This window comes from Sinocyclocheilus anshuiensis, unplaced genomic scaffold, assembly GCF_001515605.1.
Source record: "Sinocyclocheilus anshuiensis isolate Anshui unplaced genomic scaffold, SAMN03320099.WGS_v1.1 scaffold41, whole genome shotgun sequence".
NCBI lineage: Eukaryota > Metazoa > Chordata > Actinopteri > Cypriniformes > Cyprinidae > Sinocyclocheilus > Sinocyclocheilus anshuiensis.
The window spans coordinates 245,743-255,641 of NW_015539849.1; the positions used below are offsets into that span (position 1 = coordinate 245,743).

A 9,899-nucleotide genomic window follows, 5' to 3' on the forward strand; every position below is an offset into this window, starting at 1 on the left:
AACCCTCGCTTCCAAATTAATCTTGTTACCCACCATATTTATTTAAAAATCTCTTATATATCCCTCCATGGCATATTTAAGTCCCACTTGAATGGTGGTCCTTCTGTGTCCAAAATTGATCAAAAACATCTTGGGACAAGGTTTTCACACTGACAGCTGTCATTGTAAGACAGTTAGCAACTCGCAACAACGTTTGTTTGTCCGAGTAAGCAACAGTAACTAAGGGGGGCGGAGCTTACTGATAGGTCAACTAGATCATGTAAGGAACAAATAATTATAAACAAATAATTAAGTTACTGAACACTGGTGAAACACTATGTTGTCATCATATCCAGTGAAATTCAATAACTGTTGATTTTGGAAGCCTGGACAAAATATTTCTAACCTGGAAGACTTTGGGCAAGTAATGTCATTAAAGGGATAGTTCACCCAAAAATGAAAATTTGATGTTTCTCTGCTTACCCCCAGGGCATCCAAGATGTAGGTGACTTTGTTTCTTCAGTAGAACACAAACAAAGATTTTTAACTCAAACCGTTGCAGTCTGTCAGTCTTATAATGGAAGTGAATGGGAATCATGTCTTTGAGAGTAAAAAAAAACATACACAAACAAAACCAAATTAAACCCTGCGGCTCGTGACGATACATTGATGTGTATTGTTCGGTACAATTTATTCGGTCTTTTCGCTTAATAATTTCGGTTGCCGAACATTCGGTGCATCCCTACTTTCAGTCTTTGAGGAGACATGAAAAACAGCGCATACCGCAGGAACAGTATAACGGAAAATATTAGCGGTTTTCACCCCGTGACATTTTCAAATCGCGGTATACCTTGAAACCGATAATCGGCCCATGCCTAATCGAGATACTACCGTAGTACCGGTAAACCGTGCAACCCTACTTCCAACATGCTACACATGTTAGCAGTGAATAGCTACATGCTAATAGTGATTAGCTAAATGTAAAATCAGGCTAAGAACATGATAAGAACTCTATAAAACTCCATAGTAACGATCTGTGACAACTACCCACCACCTAGAAACATGATAGCAACCACCCAGAACACCCTAACAACCGCCTAGCAACACCTTAGCAACCACCCAGAGCACCATAGCAACACCCTAGCAACCACCCAGGTTACCATAGCAACTGCCTAACAACCACCCAGTATATCCTAGCAACCGCCTAGCAACGCCCTGGCAACCACCCAGAACACCTTAGCAACCCCCTAGCAAATGCCTAGCAACTCCCTAGCAACCACTCAGAACACCCTAGCAACCGAGTGCCGAGTTTTGCCACGGCAAGCACCACTCACATTTTCTTCAGGAAATGTACACTGATATATCTCTGAGAAAGTTAATATTTCAATAATTTAACAACACATTCCCTTTATTTATTTTTTTATTTTTTTACAATGATCTGATTTCGTTTAATGGTCACATTGACATGCAGGTAAACAAATATAATATTTATATATTTAGTGTTCAAGTGTTTCAATTATTTTTTAGTTTACACTTGTATGATTCAATTAATTATTAGCTTTTTATCAACTCACAAACCTACTGCAGTTCTTACATCCTGGTTTATGCATTTTATGATGTTGATGTCAAAAAAAATTATATTTTCTCTCTTTGCTTTTTTTTATATCAATAAGGCACGTTGTGTAATACAAGTTTGATAAAAAAAAGTAATCTAAAAAGTATTCAGAATACATTACCTAAAATTAGTAACATAGATTAACCCTTCCCCTTTCCTAAGGTGAAGTACTGTATGTAGTTTCTGCGCTACTAATATCACTAAAGCAGAATTACAAAAATAAAGCATATTTTCAAACAACTCCTTTAACTCATAACACCCCATACGATTTCTCTTTTCCTTTACCTTACTATTTTATCTGCGACTTGACAGTAAAGTGCTAACGTGTGACAAAAACGTGAGTTTAGCTTACCTGTCAAGAAGAAACTCCGCAGGTTTGGCTTCTCAATGAAACCCTGAGAATTCTTTCCTCTTGTAAAAGCACCGCGAGTGTTTACACTTGTTTAATCCCGTTGTCTGTCCCTGCGTATTTTGGGAAGTCTTTGAATTTTGGCTTGCACTTCTGTAACCGAATCTGCATTTTCGCACGTAACGCGCCAGCCATATTCCCACACCGGCTAAGCACCAAAGAAACACCCTCTGGCTCAGCCTGCTACAGTAGCCACGCCCCCAAACTCTCGTTATTGGTTAAGATGGAAAGAGATTGACGTATGTGAGCGGACTAAATGTTTTGATGGTGCCTGGTCAAGACGGTCCTCACTGCAGAAGGGGCTACTGGCCTGGTCGGCTAATGTTTACACTTTTGGGGGAGATGAATTCATGAATAGCAAACTTATAACTGTCAATGAACAATATACTGGGTAAGAGAATGAAAATGTAGAAAAAATGTAGTTTTCTTTCCTGTCATGTTTCTTTTGTCTTCCTTTTCTCTCTCATGCGGGTTCTTTATTAGGGGTGTAACAATATACTGTGTCACAATATAATAAAATTTAAATAATAAAATTCCTGTGTCATAAATAATTTTTATGATGTAACTTTTGGCTAAATAAGTGATCACAAAAAATCACCCTGACTAACATTCAGACAAGAGATGACTGTGAATTTGAGGTTTTAACTGAAAAGGCATATGGCAAGTCTGGAGATGTTATATGTTTCAGTTTTTATAATTAAGCAATATCGCGCAAGTGTAAGTGTAACTGTGAATATCAGGCTGTCTGCTAATAGTAATACTATTAGCACTATGTACGGTATTACTATGAATAATATTAAGACCTACAGGCCAAATGATACAACCTGCAGACAGACTTCCTGTATTTCATGATCGTTTAGCCATCAGATGTCCTATTGTATATCTCAATAAAAATACATTGTGGAACTTTTTACCTAGTACAATTCTTCTCAAATCAATGTCATTAAACACTAGATTGTGACAACTTGCCACTTATGGAGTGACAACAATGGGTTAATGTGAGTTCAGTGAACTGTATTTTTTTTTAATATATATATATATTAGCTATGTGTGTCTATATAGAAATGACTTACTTTGTATCTTGTACGTTTTAAAGACAAAATTTGATATTTTTCCTTAAATAGATCATCTTAAAAAATACTCTGACTTCTAATTTCAAAACCACTTACACTTATAATAAAAAGTAAGGCAAAGAGTGGATCTTTTTGAGTGATTTTATGTTTACTGGGCCTAAGAGTGAAAGCACGTTTCATTGGTTTGCACATTTACTCACTTTATTAACTTGCATCATCTGCTGGTCACTTTCCACATTGCAGTTAATGAAAAGAGCCAAACAGTCACCACTAGAGGACATGCGTGCTGTTAGAGTGTGACTAAACATAGTGGTATTTGGTGATTTAAACATATTATAAACACAAATAGTGAATATCCATAATACTTACGAGTTACATGAATAATTATGGATTATATACATAAAAAAAATAAAATTAACACTTGAATATTTAATACTTTGGCAGTCACGGCACAATCTGAATTAGAATTTTTCAATAACTTGTCTTTTATCAATACCTACAAGCATGAAAATACAGAAGTAGATCAATTAATAAACACTTAGATCATATGATTTTCTTGTTGATTGACTGAAAGTTGTTTTTAATAGCTCATATGGATATTCCGCATTGGCTTGATCTTCTTCCTCTGCAGGGCAGGCCATGCTGTCATGTTCTTTGTTATGGCAAACTTTAAAGAAGATGTTCTTCCAACCCATGACCTTCGCCAGCATCTCCATGTCTTCATTTATCACATCACAATGACCCAGCACAGCCTGCTTCCAGATCTCCTCCGAGTTACACAGCTGGAAACACATGCACATCAACAGATTAACAATACATATCATACTCTATAATTTCTGTAGCCCAAATAATGCCGGACTAGTTACAACCTAAAATTTACTTTAAAGGTTAAAGGTTAGTTTATGAGCAATAGTGATGCTTTCCTTTGCTGCAACCACTACTAGTAAATCACTACATTCTTACAATGTTTTTGAAACATCAATTACATATGATCTGATTGACATGCAACCTTAATTTCGCTCTAGAAGCAGAGGAGAAAGGGACAGGGTATTGTTCTAACCTTCCTAAACCTGCTTGAGGTTTGTCCTGTAAGGATATGTAGGAAAGGATTTTAAGGAGCAGCTTGTCGGGTAAACATTCCAGGTAATCAAAATGCCCTCGACACAGAGCCAAACTGTACTCCAGAATCCTGGTGCCAAACCCTGCAGCTAGCTGCTCTACAATCATGAATGACATTCACATATACAGGTGCATCTCAATAAATTAGAATGTCGTGGAAAAGTTCATTTATTTCAGTAATTCAACTCAAATTGTGAAACTTGTATATTAAATAAATTCAATGCACACAGACTGAAGTAGTTTAAGTCTTTGGTTCTTTTAATTGTGATGATTTTGGCTCACATTTAACAAAAACCCACAACAAATTAGAATACTTCATAAGACCAATAAAAAAAACATTTTTAGTGAATTGTTGGCCTTCTGGAAAGTATGTTCATTTACTGTACATGTACTCAATACTTGGTAGGGGCTCCTTTTGCTTTAATTACTGCCTCAATTCAGCGTGGCATGGAGGTGATCAGTTTGTGGCACTGCTGAGGTGGTATGGATGTTTCCACGACATTCTAATTTATTGAGATGCACCTGTATATCATGATGATGTTCATGATTACAACTCAAATCACATAATTAAGCTAACGGAAGCTGGATCTTTACACTGCAACCTTGAATCATTCAAAAAGTCATTGTGGGAACTGTTTTATCTCTCCAGGTAGTGCCTCTCTGAATTCAGTTCGAACTGAAATCTTCCACCACCTCCATATAATCTGTTGGTAATAAAGAGTTATGCCTAATATGACTCACAAAAATTCTAGCTATAACCATAAAAAAATGTATAAACACTTGTTATTTTTGGTATGTTATTATGACTGATGACAAGATATTTAACATCATAATCAATTTTGCTGATCGGATAGGCCTATGAGAGACAATAGTTTTTTTTTTGCAATGCAGATAATGCAAAAATTGACCACCACATTAAAATATTTGTCCCTTACAGTGATTACAGAGGAATCATCATTTCATGTACTTCTAAATACCTCCTTTTGTGTGATAACAAACTGGTAGAAGTATTTAGTGGGAGATTTGAGTGGTTTCAAAAGTATCTCACTCAGCAGAGACGCCATATTTGGACGCTAAGTGGTTACCATGACAACAGACACACCAAAATGATCTCTTTCCCTACAGAAATCGATTTTATGTAATCACATATCTTGTGTGAAACACGTACGATAAACAGTCTAAAATAATAATTAAAAAGTTTACATAAAATTATGTGAGGGTGAACGGTTTTTTTAAGATGGGGTTGCTGATGCACTAGTGATGTATTCATTAAAGCACGGGGTTAATGATGAAACGACCCGTATTAAGTAACTCCAATGAGCGTTATCATCGTCGGCACGGTGGCTGGTAAGGCTTTCCCGCGCCGGTTGTTGTCGTAATCGTTGTTGTTTAGTGTGGGAAGTAGTGCGTGGCGGAAGCACGGAGCGCTGTGGGAGCGGAGGTGATGCGGCAGTTCGCAGGTCGCTCAGCTGATGAAGGTAAAGCTGCTGCTGCACTGTCTAACAGCTACTACAACACTGGAACAAATAGGTAATTACAACAACACCAGCATATGCACATATATATTTAACTTCAGTTTCCGGGAATCGTCTTGCATCATATGCGCATTGGAGCCCTTCGTGTGAATCAGGAGTCGTGTAATATGAGTGTGAAAAGCCAGACGAAACAAAAAAATGGTTTCCAGTTGTCATCTCTCGAGCCCTTTTCCTGTTTCTGTTTTGTGTATTAGTTTTATATATGTAAGGAAGACACTTTTTTTGGCATTAATGTGATGGTAGTTACAATAAACCACTCGAATCCTTTATTAATAACGTTTGTGAGGTATCGAAAGGGAATTAAGACTCGTTTATATCCCCTTCGTAAAAAAATATAACGTTACAGGAATTATAACCATTAATACTGAGAGATCAGCATCTAAGTAGTACAACGTGTATGACGACTAATTTTCTGCGGTTATGTTAGCTATTTATTGGGTGGGCCAATTTAGAGATTTGCTAAATATTATTAATAATATGATGGCCCACGAACTAGAAGGTAACGAGAAATGAATACAAGTTTCTGGCTATTTCACCTTCTTTATTTGTTGGTAATGGCACGAAGTGTCTGATTAAAATGGAGGAAGTTTGCATCCATCACAAGTGATGCTTTTCCTGTGGTCTCCAGTCGTGTTCAGGTGAAATGTTGATTAGTGTAGTTTGCTGGTGCTGCTAGTTTGTTTACGTCTTCAGTCACTTTGACCTGATCTTGCCCGCATACACGTCGACAGGAGACCGGCTTTGCTCTTTAGCTTTACCATATGTAGGCCAAATACTGACAACAACGGTACATTATTTATATTTTTAGTACTATTGTTTTGATTGTTCACGTTATACTGTGTTTTGTCTTTGCTGTTGTAATTAATAGTGGTTGTTTTTTGATAATCGCTTGTCACGCTTCGTCCCTTCAGCAGATTAGCATCGGTTAGCCGTGCTAACAGTGCTAGCACCAATAACAGCTTAAGACAAAACTGGGCGATTTTTCTTATTCAGCGCTTGAAACTACTTCAGGCTGTCTGCCCGTTTTAAAGGCGTTGTTAATTTACGAGTAACTAGGTGCTCTGATGTTTTAGAGTGTTTTGTTTAACTTAGCATGGCTAGCATTAGCTGGGTATGATTATCACTTTGACTCAGAGAACTTCACTTTGAATCACTCTTCATCGTGTGCTGTCTTCTGTGGTGCTTTGCAACAACCGTGGCAACGTAGTTTTGAATGTGTATGCGTTTTTATAGCTGATTTGAATGAGGAAAGCTACTATGCACAGTGCCACAAAAACGCGAGACCGGTGTGTGTAAGGCCTCGGAGTGTGAAAACCAACCTATTTCGCTGTATTTTGTGTATTTGTATCGAACGGCACGCGTAACGTTACTTGTTCCCGTGAATTGACGTTTCGTGTGATTTGCTCGCGCAGGGACAGTAAGTGGGTCGCGGCTGATAGGAGTTTGTTTCGTGGACCTGGGCAAAATAAACAAAAGGATAGGCTCAGGCCTGTTCTGAGAAACGGCCTTCATAATCATGTCGTATTTTCATGTCGGGAGTCCAAACACACACACACCAGCACAAAGCTGCGCTTGATTGGATCTAATGTTGGGTTTGTTTTATTTTTATGGTCGTTTGAAGGAATTCAACTCCTAATCATCGATGTAAGTTCACCCTCTCTTCAGGGAAGTAACGTTAGAAGTCTGTGTGCACAGGGTATTTTTGACATGTTTGGGGCAGTTCGTTGATTGTTAGGCGTTATGGTCGAAATGAACGCTTCTCTTGTTCGGTTCTGTAAATGTTTGGGTTTGGAATCGTAGATTTGACGTCTAGTAGTTTGAACGTCGTGGACGTTGCTTAGTTTGCTGAAGTAAGTTAGCGTTTAATGGTGGTGTCGTTGTGAGGAGGAAGGCCTGTCGGCTCGTTTGAACATAAATATTCCTTAGCTACAACCTCACTTTTAAACTGAATTTTGTTTCTTAACGGCTGTCTTTCAAAACCTTGCGAGCTGACGACCTAGACATTATTTTTATGCTTCACGGTCGCGTTTCGGACATTCAGTTAGTCTGTTTGTTTGTGTATGCATTGTATGTGCATATGTTCACTCGTAAAATGTTAATAATATGGATATAAATTCTCGGTTTATAATGACATTGACGTAGTCTTGAATGAAAACCGCAACAACAAAGCTCTTATCTCCTCATATGTAATACAAAAGCAGCATACTTAATGTGTTATTTACAATAACTGAATAGTGAATGTGTTAATATAAAAGAAGTGAGTTGAAGGGGCAAAATTAGTAATGCTTTAAATAAGCTATGTTTATTAAGTTAAAATGTGTTCTAACCATGTCTATGTAGCTGAATGTGGTCTCTTTTTATAATCTTTAAAGCCGTCTAGAGGTATAGCATAACTAAGTCTATTCAACGTTTCTAATTATATTTTCATTTGAGACTAGTTCTTTGTAAAATGTCTTGCATATTGTCAGTGAATGACATATGGCATTGATTTTGACTATATTACTGAACAAAATGGCTGCCAGCTTTGTCTGCAGGTGTAATTTAATTCATCTATGATTTTACGTTGTCATCATTAAATGGAATAACACATTTGACTAAAATCACCTTTTTTTACCCTTTCACCCCTCGTTACCTTCCCCCATTATTGCCCCCCTTGTCGCCCTAGGCGGCTGGTTATTTGCACACGGCTGGTAAGTTCGCATAGTGTTTGCTGTTCCCTTCATGCTGACAAGATGGGTCCAGTGAGGGGACAGGTGTGGAGGAGATGGGGGTTAAACAGGAAATTGACAATCTTGGTTTGGCAGTTAAGTTTCTTGAAATCCAGAATATATGGCTTGTGCAGGTGAAGCTGTTTTTTTTTACATTATTCAGATTCTTTGTTTTTAGTGTTTTAAGTGTGCAGCACTTAGATTTGGTAAATGGGGAAAAGCTTTAGTAGTTCAGTATGAAGATGAGCAAGCTTGCTGTGAAGAAAGTGGTAGTTCTAACTGTGTTAATGGTCAATTGACTTAAAAAAAGCAACAATCTAGGCAATTACCTTTTTTAAATAGATTGTTGTGTTTTTGGCAATTTGGTAATTGAGTTACTAGTAAAGTCAGCATGAAATTAAAATGGACCCTATTTCCTTAATACAGTTCCTGGTTTTGTGTAAGGAAACTGATTCATCAGAGCACATTTGAGCCTTTTTTCTTTCATCAGAATGTGATGACTTGCTGCACCTCTGAAACAGAGTTCCCTTATTTTTCAAACCCTCTAATCCACTGGTTCTCAATTCCAGTCCTGGGGACCTAGGGCTGCACGATTAATCGAATGCGATTGTCATGCGCATTTTGTTAGTAAAGCCGTTTCTGTAATCAGTAGGAAATCATCATCACGTGCTTTCAGATGGAGCAGAATTTACTACACATAGCCGTAGTTCACTAATCGCGATCTCGATTCCATTTCGATTTATCGTGCAGCCCTATGGGGACCCCCCTACATTTTGCATGTCTCCCTTATTGAACACACCTGATTCAGAATATCAGCTCATTAGGAGAGAGATCCATGAACTGAACTGAGTGTGTCTGATAAGATAGACATACAAAATGTGCAGAGCAGTGGGTCCCGAGGACTGGAATTGAGAACCACTGCTCTAATCTAATCAGCTGTCCATAGAGACACATTTTCATGATCCAGTCAATTCCTGATGGATGGATAAATAGAAAAGGTGTATATGAAAAGAAAAAGTATTTATTCATTTTGGACTCTTCGAATGACAGTACAGTTTCTCCTGTATTACAGGGTTGCTCTTGCTTCTTTATTCTTTCTTTCAGCAAGCCTCAGGACCAGTTTTATTTTTCTTGATTATTTGATTTGGGCTGTGGAGCTGATCCTGTGTCGGTTATGACAAGGGTAAAGTAATTAAAGCCATTTGTTTCTCCTCCCAGCATGGAGTCCGGTGGCAGTGCCAAGCAAGCAAAATTGTAGGAACAGGCATCTTTAAGACTACTGAATATTTAGATTAACTTAGTGTGTTTGAATAACAGTAGCCTGTTCAGACAGTTTTCCCCTCTTTTTTTAATAATGGAACTAACATTAGATAGATAGAATTATAAAATGGTACAGGAAGCCAAAAAAATTTGAAATCGTGAACCGCATGAATGGGTGTTACAATTGCTTTATTTGTTAGT

At 37.7% G+C, this 9,899-nt stretch overlaps 1 pseudogene; it reads right to left on the reverse strand.

Annotated features, from left to right (window-relative positions):
- Nucleotides 1-3,603: 3,603 nt before the first annotated feature.
- LOC107684618 (F-box only protein 36-like) lies at nt 3,604-5,259 on the reverse strand (annotated as a pseudogene).
- Nucleotides 5,260-9,899: the final 4,640 nt, after the last annotated feature.